This window comes from Lynx canadensis, chromosome A1 (genome assembly GCF_007474595.2).
Source record: "Lynx canadensis isolate LIC74 chromosome A1, mLynCan4.pri.v2, whole genome shotgun sequence".
NCBI classification, from domain to species: domain Eukaryota; kingdom Metazoa; phylum Chordata; class Mammalia; order Carnivora; family Felidae; genus Lynx; species Lynx canadensis.
In genome coordinates this window covers 83,396,818-83,415,565 of record NC_044303.2, presented here as the reverse complement: position 1 = coordinate 83,415,565, position 18,748 = coordinate 83,396,818, and the positions used below count along the sequence as shown (strand labels likewise).

The window sequence follows — 18,748 nt, the reverse complement described above, 5'->3', positions numbered from 1 at the left end:
CATTACCTGAGCTGAAGTCAGTCACTTAACCGACTGAGATACCCAGGTGCCCTTTGGTGCTAAATTATTGATGAAAATTTGTCCTACCATAACTTTTATGTGTGAAGAAAATATATATAATGTTTTAAAGGAATAGTAATGAAAAAATGTTTATGGAATAAAAATATTGTTGCATACTGATTTTTCATCTTTTAACATCATCAATGAATAGATATATTTTATTCATTGCTATAGCAATGGGGTAGCTTAGATATAATATGACAATATTATGCTGTCGTCTCCTTATATTTGTACCAACTTCTCATGGAAATGAAACATACATATGGAAAGACGAATTGCGTGAATTCATCTTACATATACCACGGAAGAAATTTTATACGTGTTCAGACTTATGTGACTACCACTCAGATCAAAATATGGATATTTTCCAAAAGATTTCGTTGTAACCTTTCCTAGCCTATCACCCCTGAGATGCAATCTATAGTTTAATAACTATCTCTGAGGCTTATGTTTTGCCTGTTCTTGCTTTCACATAAATATTAGAGCATCTTTACTTTTGTGTGCACAAAAGTAGAACCTCTCACACTCCTAAGTTCATCCACTGCACCTCCGAACTCTTTGGCTCACTGAACACCAACAACGATGGCCTCCTTGTTTCTGGAGCATACTTGTAATGCAATAATCCAGTGAGTTTATACTGGTTGTTCCCTTTAACCATTCCCTATTTTTTAGACCAATCCCTCACTATTTTCAGGCTCTTGTCAAATGCTTTCTGCTTCATAAAACCTTTATGGCTTCTCTCTAAATATCCTGCCTACTCTGACCTGTTTTGTTTTTATTCTGCCTGGTGTCTCCCCCATCTGACATCATAGCAATTTATCTGATTGCTGTCTCTTTCTTCATTAGGATGTAAATTAAATGAATGCAGAGATTTGATGAGTCATGTACAATAGATACTTAGTGAATAAAGACATATTTATTGTAGGAAATGATTGTATTTTTTTTAATTTTGTGTTTCATATGTCTTCCTTCCTGTTCTTATCCTCTCTTGCAAGGGGATGGTGGGGTCTTAAGAGTTCTGTACTGTGTGCTTGCCTAAATGATTTATTAAACTTTATGTTGTAGCTGTGGAAATGGATTGTTGATCTGGGAAGATGAGCATCTAAATGAGAAAAAGCCTTCCTGGGCTGTTTGTATTAACTTTAGAAACCTTAGCACCCAACCCACAAGTAGTCTGATTAATTTAATTCTAAGAGATCTTTGGTCATTTTTTTTCTTTTCTACAAGGTAAGATTTTAAGCAATTGTGCTGTAGTCTTGAATTACACACAGAATGCCAGATTCATTGTCTCTCTCAAGTTGGACCAAAATTTATAACTAGTCTTTAAATTAGGAGATTAGGAGTGCCAAAAACTCTACCCAGCCTGAGGAATGCCACGGACCAGGTGGCTTGTTTGGCCTTTGTATTGACTTTGCTGCTTAATTAGAGCTGTAACCTGCTATTAAGCCCCAAATCCAACTCACACAGCCAGGATCATCAGAGGAACTGAAAGGTTGCTACCATCCTGCAGTTTACCCTATGTTCAAACCTATAAATCAAATTTCTTTGTAGTAGCTTATAAAAGAGAAATTACTTAAAGAAATGTAATCATTTAGCAGTGTGTTGCCCTTGTCCATATTATTATTAAATGACAGGAACTGGCTCTATAATTAGGTCTCATTTGCCATCCCTGTTTCTGCTTATAACTCCATTTGATAATCCCTGTTCACTAAAAAACTCTGGAATATTTTAGTACTATGCCTCTTCAAGTCTCTTCACATAAGTAAAATAATCTTTGCATTCAGTTCATATCAGAACCCATTGAGGAATAGCAGTTTGGGTACAAGACTAGTTGATTTCTATTACTGTCAGTAGGATTTTGACCAATTTGAGACACAAGTTTGAATTGTTATTTATCAACAGAGAAATGCAATATTTAAGTTTATTAAGTGGAGAGGTGGATCCTGTATAATTTTTTCATGTGTCTTTTTTTATTGCTTTCAGCTGAACATGAATAAAAGGATACAGGAATATTATGTTTTATTATGTTATATTGTATTAACTCACTTTTTGTCAAAACCACACCACAAAGTCTCATTTCCTTTACTCCTCTCTCACAGGAAGTGAGAGTGAACAATGTTTTGTGGCTAAGGCATTTATTTCTAAATAATAAACTCAGACTTCTTCAGGTGAAAGTTATATAAACAAAGCTTTAGTCACTTATATGATATTCAGAATATCTTTTCTTTCAGTTATATAATATATAATGGTTTGATATAGATGTTAGAGGTATGCACTTAGTGATGTAATGCAAATTACTTCACTGTACATCTATATCTGTTTTTATCTATATGTATCTGTCTACATATTATACTTTCCTCACAAGTTTGTTAATATCATGAATTATCATCAAGTATTCATACTTTGGAATAAAAAGCCATTGTTTGTCACAAATATCTTTAAAAGCATACACCACAACTGTAGCTAAGCAGTTAATTATTTTTTTGTATACTTATACTTACAGCTTAGAAGAAAAATGAAAGGAAATGGGGTGGACAGAGAAGAGGAGGGCAGCCATATTGGTTAAGTAAAGACAGAGCAAACAACAGAATAATGAAAGACAGTGAATAATGAAGGAAGAATTCCTGGGCTGAAGAAAAACTGAGAGGAACAACGGAGAGAAAAACAAAACAAGAGACTGGGGTCACTGAGCCCAAGTATCTTCGTTAGATGAAATGCATTCAACCAATTATTATTATGATCCCCCCACCAAACAGAAACACAAAAAAAGGCAATATGTTATACATAAAATTACATAGCAAAAGCTGCCCTTACCTCCTGGTAGAAGATTAAACCACTACACACAAAAAGGATTATTGATGCCTTTTGGAAAAGTTCATCGTTACTTTAGGAAAATAAAAATAAAAACATGCATCTTGTTTGCGTCTGCATCCACTGACATTATGTATCATTCTGATTTTCTATTTTTTACTCATCTGAAACAATATTTTTGAATATTCTTCAAAGCACCTTCTGATTATATCACTCTCCTTCTCAAAAGCATTAAATGGATCAAATTTTCTTCAGAACAGACTTTCATGTCCTTATCGATCGTTTGTGAGGAATTGCGGAAAGCCATAAAAGTCTCTATTTCAAGTCATCTGTTCTCCATTTCCTTTTTTTTTTTAATTTTTAATGTTTATTTATTTCTGAAAGAGACAGAGTGTGAGCAGGCGAGGGGCAGCGAGAGAGGGAGACAGAATCCAAACCACACTCCAGGCTCTGAGCTGCCAGCACAGAGACCTACATGGGGCTGGAACTCATGGACCCCGAGATCATGACCTGAACTGAAGTCGGACGCTTAACTGACTGAACCACCTAGGAGCCCCTGTTCTCCATTTTCCAATACAACTCTGTGCAAATCCCAAAGATACAACATAAATCTGAGCTTAGTCCCTCTTCAGTTTGTTTTTTACTCTGAATGTCTTTTCCTTTTCCTTTTACCTTTGTAAATTATATCATATTTGTTTCAAGTTTGAATGCACATGCATTTTTCATTATATTTCTGTTCATTCTGTAGATAAAAGTTGTGTATATATTGTACTTACAAGTGGGTGGCATCTACATCTGTTCTATATAAAAAGCTAATATCATGGACCCTAAGATCAGACAAACATGAGTTTGCAATCTTGCGCTACCTCTAACTCCTATATCATCAGGCAAATTATTTAACTTCTCTGAGATTATTTTATCCCACTGCCCCCATTTGAGAGTTACTGTAAGATAGAATGTGTTAATTCTTATGAATTCCTCATCAAAGTGTCTTTCAGTGCACGTTCTTTAGAGGAACATAACCTTTTGCACACATTTTATCACACTTTTATTAGATTCTTGCAGTAATTTCCACTGTTGCTTACTTACAATTATTTTAAATAAATCAATATTCTGTTTTCCTTATTAGATTGTTGGTTTTCGATTGCTAAGGTATATATTTAAATTTTTCTTATGTAATGAGTTAACAGTAGATGTTTACACACAGGTAGAGCTCATAAGATCCCCATAAGTGATTGAAAACTTGAATAAACTAGATTCACCAGAGTCTTGCAATAGTCCATAGCTAGCATATATTTTATTGCTCTGAGTAATGTCTCACATTTACTTTGCATCATCACTATTATTATTTAATTTAACATTCACAAGTCCCTGTATTAAATATAAGAAGCATATTAAGCTAATATTACAAAGAATGTAAAAATATAAGTTGCCTCTCTAGTCAGAGGACTTCAAAATAACAAAAATTTTAATGTATACCTTTTGAAGGAAATGTAGTTCCATCTTACTGAACTTCAGAAGGGCATTTTGAAATATATACCATCTTCCTTGGACTTACCATCTAGATATTTTTAGGAAGACGTGGAACTACTTACTAAGTGACTGAAAACGTTTAAATATCTAGAGAAAACTTGTGTAACACATTTTTTTTGCTAAGTCATCTGTGATTTCAACCTGTAATCCCTCCAGGTTTTCCAGTCCCTGGTCTTTAATTATAGTAATGTATGCTATCACCTACTTTTTTCTTTTAAGCCCTCATATAAAATGAGTTCTCTATTTTGAAAATGTGATCTTACTGATATTTAAGAAACAAAATAAAATTCAGTTACTTTCTAGATTAATACTATAACCCCCTGCATTTTCCCCTTGTATCTCCTGGCTTATTCATATATTAATGACTCCATTTGCACTCTCCTCTTAAAGTGTTTTTTCTAATAATTTCAAGCTATTTCCATAATATTAACTGACCAAGAGGCAGTTGGTTTCCTGATTTTAAAATAGAGATACTCATTGACATTTGGGGTTTATTACCTCTAAATAGAACTCTGTTAAAATTCACTAGCTGTGGGGCGCCTGGGTGGCGCAGTCGGTTAAGCGTCCGACTTCAGCCAGGTCACGATCTCGCGGTCCGTGAGTTCGAGCCCCGCGTCGGGCTCTGGGCTGATGGCTCAGAGCCTGGAGCCTGTTTCTGATTCTGTGTCTCCCTCTCTCTCTGCCCCTCCCCCGTTCATGCTCTGTCTCTCTCTGTCCCAAAAATAAATAAACATTGAAAAAAAAAATTTTTTTTTAAATAAAATTCACTAGCTGTTTCCAAATTGATAATTCAAGTAGTTTAATGTTGGGAGCCATTTGACTTAAGATGTCTACACTGAAGATCTCAACACAATTTTAATTTCTTCTTTGTCTTTTTATTTTGCTCTCAACTACCCACTCCCTTCTTTTTAATGTTTTTGAACACTTGCCATTGTGGTTACTCTTTCCTGATTCTAGTACTGGTTGTCTTTTCGTTATTCCCAAATACTATGCACTTGGTTAACCTTTCCTCCATGGATAATTAGATTTCCCCAAATTTTCAGATTTTTTCCTCTCTTTCTCTTTGGTTCACATGTATGATCACTGTATCTATATATCTTCAATTAATATTTTTTCTAAAATCCATATGTTACCAAATGCCTGATATTATATTGTTCTGATACTTATTCCTTATCTCATGTTCAATTCTGAACCATTACCTCTGTATGAATCTACTACTCATTTAATATTCACTTCATCTTCAAAGTAACACTCCATTTTGTTAATGGTCGTCCCCTCCTAGAGTTATGTAGGATAGAAACAATATCCAGAAGAAAAATGTCTAGCTTTTCAAAAATATTGACCAACTGTATACAAGAATGCTTGGAATATTTTATATTTTTACTAGCTTTGTGAACAGAAAGAGCATATTCTTTCATTACATTGTCAAAATCATTTGTTACTGCTTGATTGTTATTTTTAAACTTTTTTGAACTTATTTGTGAGAAATGATTTCTCATTCTTATATTAATATGCATTTTTTTACTGTGTGTATTTGTCTCATGTATTTACTGCCCATCCAGATATACTCTTAAATTAATTGCAATAAACTCATTAATTTATCTCTTGTGAAAGCAAAATAATAGGAATATAATTTCATATATTTTTCCTATTGGTTTTCGAATTTTCACAAAATTATGTTTTGCATTGGACCGTCTTTCTACAGTAATTTATAATGACATTAATATTTACCAAATTTCTTTGCATGAAAGTTTATATGTGAAGTCATTACTTAATTTTATTTATTACAGTATTACTTGTTTTTTTTTTTCCCTCTGGCTTAAAAATAATTCTTGATGACATTGAAGATATCATCACTTGTTTGTTTCATATTTACATATGGCTAAGATTTATTTAGAATTGGTTCAAGTTTACCTTCCATCACAAACTACTTCAATCCAGAGGGTTTTTTGTTTTGTTTTGTTTTTTAATAGTTTTTTGGTTAAGTCACATACTTTAAGAAGCTTGTCATTCATAACTAAAACCAAAGTTTTAGTTATTTGCATTTTTTCTCATTATTTAGATATTTCTGAAACTTTATTTTTATATAAATGGCCATGGCCACAATTTTTGAGTCTTAATTTATATGCAAATATAAATTAACTGATACCAGGAGTTTGAACCGAAAGATGCCAATATCAGACCTTGTTCCAAAAGACAATTTACCAAAAAAAAAAAAAAAAGTATCTGCCCACCTTCTTTACATCACTTAACATTATTCAGCCTTCAAAATTTTGCTATTATATTGAACAGATTTTTATTTCCTGATTTTTATTTTCTGATTTTTAATTAAATTGATTTTAATTAATTTAATTAATTGATTTTAATTAAATTGATCTCTTTGATAACATATAGAAATGTCTTTTCTTTTTCACTTGGGCTATTTGAGTTTTTTTGTTTTCCTTTTCAAATTTTTATTTAAATTCTAGTTAATTAACATAACAATGCAATGTTGATTTAAGGAGTAGAATTCAGTGATTTATCACTTACATATGATATGTATAAGTTTCTTAGGTATTTTATTTTTTCTTCCAGCATTATTGACATATGATTGACAAGTAAAATTGTATGTATTTAAGATGTACAGCATAACTTTTTGATATATGAATATATTATGAAATGGTTACCATAATTAAGCTAATTAACATATCCACACCTTCCATAATTACTTTTTCTTTTTGTTGGTGTGAAAACACTTAAGATCTACAGTCTTAACAGATTTTAAATATACAATACAATAGCATTAATTACAGTCACCATATGATGGTACATTACATCTCCAGAACTTGCTTATCCTTCATATCTGAAGCTTTGTACCATTTGACCAACATTTTCCCCATTTTTCCAAGCCTCTGGTAATCACCATTCTCCTTTATGCTTTAAGACTTTGGCTTTTTTAACTACCACATATAAGAGAGAACATGCAGTATTTGTCTTTACGTACCTAGTTTATTTTACTTAACATAATGTCCTCCAGGTTCATCCACAAAAGACAAGATTTCTTCTTTTTCAAAGCTGAATAATATTCCACAGTGTGAAATATACATATACATATATGTATGTATACACACACACACACACACAAACCACATTTTCTTTATTGATTCATCCATTATCCACATAGGTTGTTTCCATATCTTGGCTATTGTGAATATTGTTGCAATGAACATGGAAGTACAGTTATCTCTTTGAGATACTAATTTCAATTCCTTTGGATATTTACCAAACAGTGGGATTGCTGGGTCATATAGTAGTTTTATTTTTAATTATATGAGAAACCACCATACTGTTTTCTATAGTGGCTGCATTATTTTATATTCCCAACAGTAAGAAGCGTTCTAATTTCACAACATTACAAACACTTGTTATCTTTTATTTCTTTTTTATTTTTGATATTTATTTATGTATTTAATTAATTAATTTAAATTCAAGTAAGGTAGCATACAGTGTAGTATTGGTTTCAGGTATAGAACCCATTGATTCATCACTTACATATAACACCCAGTGCTCATCCTAACAAGTGCCCTCCTTAACATCATAAAGGTCATATATGGAAGACGCACAGTTAATATAATCCTCAATGGGGAAAAACTGAGAGCTTTTCCCCTAAGTTCAGGAACACAACAGGGATGCCCACTCTCACCACAATTGTTCACAATAGTACTAGAAGTCCTAATCTCAGCAATAAGACAACAAAGAGAAATGAAATGCATACAAATTGGCAAAGAAGAAGTCAAACTTTCACTCTTTGCATATGACATGATATTCTACATGGAAAACCCAAACAACCCCACCAAAACATTGTTAGAATCAATATGTGAATTCAGCAACATCACAGGATATAAAATCAATGTACAGAAATCGGTTTTATTTCTGTACACATATAATTAAACAACAGAAAGGGAAATCAAAGAATCAATTCCATTTATAATTGCACCAAGTCCCATAAAATACCTAGGTGTAAACCTAACCAAAGAGATAAAAGATATGTACACTGAAAACTATAGAAACCTTATGAAAGAAATTGAAAAAGACACAAAGAAATGGAAAAACGTTCCATGGACATAGATTGAAAGAACAAATATTTTAAAAATGTCTAAGCTACCCAAAGCAATCTACACATTCAATGAAATCCCTATCAAAATAACACATTCATTCTACACAGAGCTAGAACAAATAATCCTAAAATTTGTATAGAACCAGAAAATACCCTGAATAGCCAATGTAATGTGGAAAAAGAAAACCAAAGCTGGAAGCATCATGATTCTGTAGTTCAAGCTGTATTACAAAGCTGTAATCATTAAGAGAGTATGGCACTGGCAAAAAAAAAAAAAAAAAGAAAAGAAAAAAAAGAAATAGATCAATGGAATACAATAGAGAACCCAGAAATGGACCCACAAATATATGGCCAATTAATTTTAGACAAAGCAGGAAGGAGTAACCAATGGAAAAAAGACAGTCTCTTCAACAAATGGTACTGGGAAAATTGTACAACAACATGCAGAAGAATTAAACTGGACCACTATCTTACATGATACACAAAAATAAATTCAAAATGGATGAAAGACCTAAATGTGACATAGGAAACCATTAAAATACTACAGAAGAACAAAGAAAGCAACCTATTTGATTTCAAGCTCAGCAACTTTTTACTGGACATGTCTATGGAGGCAAGGGAAATAAAACAAAAATGAACTTTTGTGAGGGGCACCTGGGTGGCTCAGTGGGTTAAGCACTGGACTTCGGCTCAGGGCTAAGGTCATGATCTCACAGTTCGTGAGTCTGAGCCATAAGCCAGGCTCTGTGCTGACAGCTTGGAGCCTGGAGCCTCCTTCAGATTCTGTATCTCCATCTCTCTCTGCCCTTCCCCTGCTCATGTTCTGTCTCTCTTTCTCTCAAAAATAAATAAAATAAATTTTAAAAATTAAAAAAAAATGAAAAATGAACTTTTGGGGCATCATCAATATAGAATGCTTCTGCATAGTGAAGGAAACAATCAACCAAATTAATGCAAATGACACATCAGATAAAGGGTTAGTATGCAAAATCTATAAAGAACTTATCAAACACCAAGTAGTATTCCACTGTGTGTGTGTGTGTGTGTGTGAATATATATATATATATATATATATATGCTATAATTGATAGCATTGAATGTTGGGTTGAGTGTGCCCCTTTGAACCAGCATTTTTGTATCCTTTGGATAAATACATAGTAATGCAATTGCTGGGCTGTAGGGTATTTCTATTTTTTTTGTTTTTGTTTTGTTTTTAAAGTATTTATTTATTTTGAGAAAGAGACTGTGTGAGTTGGGGAGGGGCAGAGAGAGAGAAGAAGAGAGAATCCCAAGCAGGCTGTGTACTGCCAGGGCAGAGCCCGATGCAGAGCTTGAACCCACAAACTGTGAGATCATGACCTAAGCCATAATCAAGAGACTGAAGCTCAATCTATTGAGCCACCTAGGCTCCCCTAGGGTAATTCTATTTTTAACTTTTTGAGGAATCTCGCTACTATTTTCCAGAGTAGCTGCACAAGTTTGCAACCCTACCAACAGTGCAAAAGGGCTCCCCTTTCTCAGCATCCTCACCAACATCTATTGTTTCTTGAGTTGTTAATTTTAGCCATCCTGACAGGTGTGAGGTGGTATCTAATTGTGGTTTTGATTTGTATTTCTCTGATGATGAGTGATGCTGAGCATCTTTTCATGTGTCAGTTACCTATCTTGATGTCTCTTTGGAAAAGTGTCCTTACATGTCTTCTGCCTGTTTCTCCAGTGTATTATTATTATTATTATTATTATTATTTCATTTATTTTTTGGGGGGGGGTGCTGAGTTTGATAAATTCTTTTGTAGATTTTTTTCTGGCCAGTATGACTAAAGGAATCTATTCAGCAATGGAGTAACCTTTCCCAAAGGCAAGTTTGTTCTTTGTCCTCAGCCTCAGACTATTAACTTACAAGCCCTTCAAATGTCCTACCAGATAAGTGTCTTTGTTTTTCTGGGCCATTGGGACATTTGAGGTATTGTATGGCTTGGCTAATATGTATCTGTATCTTTTTTGCTGTGATAAAACATAACCATTGCTTAAAGCCTTTTCTGAATTCTGTGAATATTTCTAGTGAATTATTGAAACCGACCATGGTTTGGAATACCCACAAACTTGCAGTTGACGTCAAAAGTGAAGATGGTCTTGAGAAGTATTACACTGCAGACACATACATATTATTCAATAAAAAAAGGCTTCCATATTACTTGGATTTTGTGGAAATCAGGCTGAAAAGTGCTGTGTTGCAAAGTCTTTTTATTTATTCCAAAGGAAGGGAGAAAACCCAAGAACTCAGAGATTGAAGCCATGAGCTTTTGAGAAGTATCCACAAGCCATAATATCAAGTCCTAATAGAACATCCATACAGAAAATCAGTAATTAAATTAATAACATGAATTTGAACATCACTATAGACTAAATGGACTTAATGATCATATATAGAACATTGCACCCAATGGCAGAAGAATATACACTTTTCTCAAATATATATGGAACATTCTCCAAGAATGAGCATACTTAGGTCAAAGAAGAAGTTTTAACAAATTTTAGAACATTGAAATCACACAAATTATACTTTTCATCCATAGTGAAATAAAACTAGAAATTAATAACAAAAGGATAATTGGAAAATGCTCAAATATCTGGCAATGTAACAACAGGTTCTTTTACCACCAATAGAACAAAAGTAATATCAAATGTGCAGTCAGTAACATCTTGAGAAAGATGAAAATAAACACAAAATGGCAAAATTTATGTGATTTACCAAAAGTAGTACTTACAGGGAACTTTATAGACATAAGTGTTTATAGACATGAGTGTTTGTAGACATAAGTGTTTGATAAAATGACCTAATTTTAGTCTTCAAGTACAAAAATATTTTGTAAGTACAAACTCAGCCCATGGTATAAGGAAAACAATAGAGATTAAAGCATAAATAAACATAATAAAAAATAGACACACTCATATTTCTAAAGTAGGGCACACATCTATAAAATGTGGGAACATGATTATCAGTTATGTGAGGTTATTAAAGAGTTCAATAAGGTAATGCATTAAAAGAACTTTGCACATTTCACACCACAATATGTTACATTTATTAAACTTTAAAACTTTTTGTTATCATGTGCTGGCTTAGAAAATATGCAGTGATTATTCATGCTAATAATAATTTCATGGAAAACAAGCCTTCAGAATCTGAGTTTTCATCATTACACTCATCATTACAGTTCATCATTTCTAGTACCTAATGACATTCTTGTTCATCTCCTTTTCTTACAAGTATGAGGAGGTTGCCGACTCTCTCCCTTTAACAGCTAATGTGGCCATGTGACTTATTTGTCCAATAAAATGTGAACAGAAATGATGAGTAAAGACGTAAAAAACCCGTGTGCACTTTTTAAAGTTTTCTTTCTCTCTGTGACTGAGACTTGACTATGGAATTCTCTTTTCCCATAAAATAATTTCGTGTCATTTGAAAACAGGAAAAATTCTGGCATGAGTCCCTTTGTTTTTGTATGTACATCAAAACTTCTTTTCACATGAATGTCATATCTTTGTAATTGTGATTCTTCTTGGTGCCAAAATATATGTTTGAATCTTTTCAAAAATATTATTTTACATTGCTAACTATTAAAACTTGTTTTCAAAATGCATAGGTGGATTGACTTTTAATAATTGAGAGTTTAAGGGTCTCTCTCCACTATCAATGCCAAAATCTTCTTGGAAGGTGTGCAGGAGCTACCTTAAATTATGCCTGTGTTTATGAATGAACTCACAGAACTGATATTTCCATGTCAACTGTAGTTATTTTGCTTCTTATTGGTGAATGCTCCCCTTGTTCTACCTCAATTTTTTAAAATAAATGCTTAAAAATCATATTTCAATGTGACTGAGCTCTTATTTCCAATGGCTCTGTCAAATGCATCCAATTCAGAAAGCCCCCTGATGGCCTATGTTTGGCAGATACAATGAAGAAGTAAACCTTTGTTATATTAAGCTACTAAGGCTTTTGATGTTACTAATTCTTGCATTATAGTCTAGCATATAAAGGATATCATTGATGATTAAAATAAATATTTTTTTAAGTTTTTGTAATGTTTTATTTATTTTTGAGACAGGGAGAGACAGAGGATGAGCAGGGGAGGGTCAGAGAGAGAGGGAGACACAGAATCCAAATCAGGCTCCAGGCTCTGAGCTGTCAGCACAGAGCCTGACATGGGGCTTGAACTCACAAACTGTGAGGTCATGACCTGAGCTGAAGTTGGACACTTAACCGACTGAGCCACCCAGGCACCCCTAAAATAAGTATTTTAGATGACACTATAAGAAAGCAAAGCAACATTTTTTTTTATTCCTCAGGGTCTTAATGGATGTATGGAGAAGCATGTGATTATAAGTGGGGAGAGAAAATTTGTACATTTCTTTAATCAACCTAACAAATAATGTTTAAATATAAACAGGTAAATGTATCCCCAAACTTGAACATATTTTTAGCAAAAATTTGGTCTGATGACAGATATAATGTATCCATATATTTTCCTTGCCATACAAAGGAATCCTGTCCTTACACATACAAGTTGTGTAAAATAATTCTGATCCTCTCATACATGATTCCCTACCCTCACCAAAGTGCAATTCAAGAAATGAAACAGATGAACATATGGGAAGTGGGGGAGAGAAGAGAGGAGTGAAACAAACCACAAAAGACTCAGTAATAGCAAAATTAGGGTTGTTGGAGGGAGGTGGGTGGAGGATGGGTTAGATGGGTGATGAGTATTAAGGAGGTTACTTGTTGGGATGAGCACTGGGTGTTGAATGTAAGTGATGAATCACTGAATTCTACTCCTGAAACAAATATTGCACTGTATGTTAACTAACTAAAACTGAAATTAAAATAAAGAACCTATAATTTCCACATTTATTTTTGAATGATTGTAATTTATTTCTTTATAATTCTTTTCAATACTAAGTTTATAAATATTTAAATAGTGTATAAATACAAAACTGAAGTTTAACATGAAATGTTTCTAAGGATAACTTTTTTGGATTTTTAGACTAAAAATTTTAGTCTAAAGGTTTAGTCTAAACGTTTCTTACAATATCAAAGCATGAATAGGGATTTCTTATTTGGAACACCAGATCCTTTACACACTGGCACATTCAGATAATCCAATGCCTTCAGAAAGGAAATTATTTTGATAAGCGATATATTTTAATGACATTATTTATTAATTTATATAAGTTATATTGATATAAATCTAATCAATTATCTCAATTTATTGTTGTAAACATGAATTTTACTCACTAATTTTTGGTGAGCCTCAGAAATTTTCTGCACATTTCCTGAGTAAACATTCTCTTTATTTTATTAATGGCACATTTATTTGTTCATTTCTAAAACTGTAGATAATAAGGGTGAAGAGTGGGGAATATGTCTTGGATGGTGGAATAGTTTTCTGATTGCCTCAGGTATACATAAACACCTGAGCTGAGGAAGACAGATACCACAAATATATTAAAGACACAGGTAGAAAAAGCCTTTTTTCTGTCTGCTCCTCTCAGAAACTTGAAAACTGTAGAAAACATGTGACTGTAAGAGCTGATGATGAAAATTAAACAGCCACCAACAATCCCTAGACCACAGACAATGAGCACCATCTCATTGCTAAAGGTGTCAGATCAGGAGAGCTTTAGCAAAGAAGGGATATCACAAAAAAAACTGATGGATAACATTGGATTGACAGAATGGCAGCCTGAATGTATTGCCAGTGTGTACAGCAGCATGGATGAGACTACTGAGTATGAAAGCCAGAGTCATTTGTATGCAGATTTTGAGAGTTCATGATTATAGGGTAGTAAAGGGGTTGGCAGATAGCCACATAATGGTCTTGGGCCATGAGAGTCAGAAAAAGAAGCTCTGTATATACAAAGAAAACCACTAGGAAGACCTCAGCTTTACACCCAGCCTTTGAAATGGTGCTGCTGTCAAGTAGAGAATTGATGCATGAGTTAGGAACTGTTATAGAAATGTAGCATGCAACCAAGATAGATTCCTAAGGAAGAAATACATGGGTGTGTGAAGACTCCTGTCAAGGGTGGTGACAGTAACAATGACAGTGTTTCCCAACATCACAGAGAAGGTTATGGCATGCAAAACCTGCAGTTCCCATACATCAGAAAACCCTGTGAGGAGAAATCCCATCATCACATTGGAATTTGTCATCTGTGGGTAACACAATATGTACCTGAAAGTAAGAAGTGAAGTCTTGAGCCCATGAAGAATCAAATTATGGAAAGATATTTCTTAACTACTTTGGTTTTGATTCCTACCTAATTCTAATATATATTGATGTCCCTAATATTTTTGAGAGAAAATTAAGTGAACCTCCTTTAGTCTACATGATTTTATTTTTAATCCTACTGTATACTGGAGTGAAAATTACAGTCATATTGCTCATAACCAATAAGCATAAAAATTAAATGCATATTTCTACACATTTCCATTGGAAAATACAAATTTCATGATCAAATACATACAAATATAGATACAGATTACATAAATACAGTTGCATTTGAAAGATATTATGTAAATCATATTGTTGAACACTGGATAATTAGAATAAAATATTTTGATTGTTTTCAGTCTTATGTTTTTATTTGAGGCTACAGATGTATGGGGGAAATGATCTTATTTTTCTTGAGCTAATCTTCTATGCATAATGGTTTCAAAATTCTCTTCTGTTACCATGACAAAATATCAATGTAATTTGAAACTTTACTTACTCTAATATCTCAAATGGAATACAGCCTCAGTAGCTGATATACTTACTTGAACTGAATCTATGCCCAATTTTTGTTACATTTTTATACTTCAAGTTATTTTTCTAGTTATTCTGCTCTGCTTTTAAAGAGAGAATGAATGAGCCCAGTATTATTATTTCCTTACTGCCTCTTGAACCTACCCCTAATATTCCCTCATTGTAATCTTCAATTTTCCAAGTTTTCAAACCTTCTTTGGTTTTACTAGCTGAAAAAATAAAACAACAAAATTAAACACAAAATGTTACAACACTAATTTAGTTTTTGCTTTCTGTTAAATTATGGAGGGTGTTTTTCTCACTTTAATCTTCCATATGTTCAACAACATTTCTAGAATTTCTTCCTTTTTGATTTCTTTGATTCTGTATCACTCAACAAGTTCTTGGTCATTGCTATCACATCTCTATAGATCATTTTATCAGTCCTCTGTTTGGTTTATTCATCAGTGGATATATGAACCAACTTTCTTCTTGACTTAATGTGTTACTTGTATTTTCCTAGATCTCCTGTATTATTTTTTATAGCACTTTCTTTGAATTCCCTCAAAATAATAACAAACAACAGCAACAATAATAATATTGGACCATGAACAACAACGCTGTCCACAGTTAAGTTTACTGTGATTCACACTTTATTTGAAGTTAAATTTTTCATGCTTTATTTGAAATTAATTCTGTTCAAAATCTTACAATCCAGACTCACTCACAATGATCAGTTCCCGCAGACACCATTTTGTTAGTATGCTCTTTCATAAACTTATTAAACATCTTGCATATGAAGTTTTCATAGACAACCTGCACAAACCCATTACTTCTTTTTTTTTATCACATCAGTCTTAAGATATGTTTCATCAACTGCTTTACATTGAAAAGAAATTGAGCTGATGTCCTTCCTGTTTTGTTGTTTATAGATTACTCAAGGATTGAATCATATACAATTTTGGCTCCAAAGGGGAAGATGGAGGCAAAGTAGGATGCTTATCCTGCTGATCACTTTTTTCCACACACATCTGCCTAAATAACCCAGAAAACCACCCGAAGACTAGCAGAACAGACTCTCCGGAGCCAAGCATAGACAAGAGGCCCACAGAAGACTGTAAGAAGGGCTGAGAAGTGGTGCGTGCTACACAGACTGGCAGGAGGGAGCCAAGGCAGTGGAAGGACAGCCACTTGGGCAAGGCAGAGCCCCCGAAGTCTGGCTTGCAAAAGCAGAGGGGCCGGACTCCATAAGTTCTGACAGCCAGTAGGACTTAACATCTGGAATGTTAGAAGTCAACAGCTCTGCTCTCGGAGAGTGGGGAAGGCAAGAGGACATGGGGAGGAAGAGTTATCGAAACCCGGAAAGACAGAACTCAGAAGGGGAACAAAGGTGCTGGCCAGAGCCATTTCTCTAACCATCTCCCAGTCAAAATTCCAAAAGGAACCAGTTCCCATAAACAAATTTTCTTCCACTGAGCAAACACCCAACACTGCTTCCATGGATCCATCCCTCTGAAGGGCCTGCCTCCCTCCCAGTGTGGCAGGGCCCCTCCCCCAAGGGACTACCAATGGCAAAGGGAGCTAAGCCTGCCCCTCCCACCCATGTGCACCTCGGGGATCAACCTCACCTAATACTCCCTTGGCCAGATCTCATCAACAACACCGCAAGCCTTGCAGTGTGCAAGTAGTCCAGACAGGGGCCACACCACGCCACAGAGAGTCCTGCCCATGGGAGAGGGGATGACAAGGTACACACCAGTCTGACTGTGGCCCCGCCCACCAACACAAGATAATCAGGACAGAACAGGGGAAATGCCCTTTTACCACAGGACCTACCCAAAATGACGAAACAGAATAATTCTCCTCCAAAAAAAAAACTCCAGGAATTAACAACACCTAACGAATTGATCAAAAACGAGTTAAGCAATATAACAGAACAAGAATGTAGAATAATACTCACAAAATTAATTGCTGGGCTTGAAAAAAGAATGGAAGACAGCAGAGAATCTATTGCTACAGACCCCAAGGGACTAAGAAATAGTCATGATAACTAAAAAAATGCTATAAATGAGGTGCAAAATAAAATGGAGGTGGCCATAGCACGGATTGAAGAGGCAGAGGAGAGAAGAGGTGAATTAGAAGATAAAATTATGGAAAAAGAGAAAGCTGAGAAAAAGAGAGATAAAAAAATCCAGGAGTATGAAGGGAGAATTAGAGAACTAAGTGATACAAACTAACGAAACAATATCAGTACCATAGGAACTCCAGAAAAAGAAGAGAGAGAAAGGGGCTGAAGGTGTACTTGAACAAATCATAGCTCAGAACTTCCCTGACCTGGGAAGGAAAAATGCATTGATATCGAAGACGCACAGAGAACTCCCTTCAGACGTAACTCGAATAGATCTTCTGCAAGACATATCATAGTAAAACTGACATTATACAAGGAAAAAGAGAAAATTCTGAAAGCAGGTAGGGATAAACAGGCCCTAAATTACAAAGGTAGACACATAATAATAGTAGCAGACCTATCTACTGAAACATGGCAGACAAGAAAGGAATGGCAGGAAATCTTCAATGTGATGAACAGAAAACTTATGCAGCCTAGAATCCTTTATCCAGCAATTCTGTCATTCAGAATAGAAGGAGAGATAAAGGTCTTCCCAAACAAACACTGAAGAAGTTCGTCACCATTAAACCAGCCCTACAAGAGATCCTAAGGAGGATTCTGTGAGTGAAATGTTGCAAGGACCACAAATTAACAGAGACATCAACACAAGCAAGAAACCTACAGAGATCACAATGTCTCTAAACCCATATCTTTCAATAATAACACTGAATGTAAATGGACTAAATGCTCCAACGAAAAGACATAGGGTATCAGAATGGTAAAAAAAAAAAAAAAAAAAAACGACCCATCTATTTGCTGTCCACAAGAGACATGTTTTAGACCTGAGGACATCTTAAACTGAAACTAAGGGGATGGAGAACTATCTATAATGCTACTGAAAGTAAAAACAAAACTGGAGTAGCCATACCTATATCACACAAACTAGACTTTAAATTAAAGGCTGTAACAAGAGATGAAGAATGGCATTATAAAATAATTACAGGGTCTATCCATCAGGAAGAGCTAACAATTATAAATGTCTATGTGCCAAATATGGGAGCCCACAAATACATAAAACAATCACAAATATAAACAACCTTATTGATAAGAATGTGGTAATTGCAGGGGACTTTAATACTCCACTTACAACATTGGATAGATCATCTAGACACAGGATCAATAAAGAAACAAGGGCCCTGAATGATACATTGGATCAGATGGACTTGACAGATATATTTAGAACTCCGCATTCCAAAGCAACAGAATATACTTTCTTCTTGAGTGCACATGGAACATTCTCCATGATAGATAACATACTGGGTCACAAAACAGCCCTTCATAAGTATAAAATAATAT

The 18,748-nt window shown here is 34.3% G+C and overlaps 1 pseudogene; it reads right to left on the bottom strand.

Moving 5' to 3' along the window:
* Positions 1 to 13,882: 13,882 nt before the first annotated feature.
* LOC115510320 lies at positions 13,883 to 14,711 on the bottom strand (annotated as a pseudogene).
* Between the last annotated feature and the right edge of the window lie 4,037 nt (positions 14,712 to 18,748).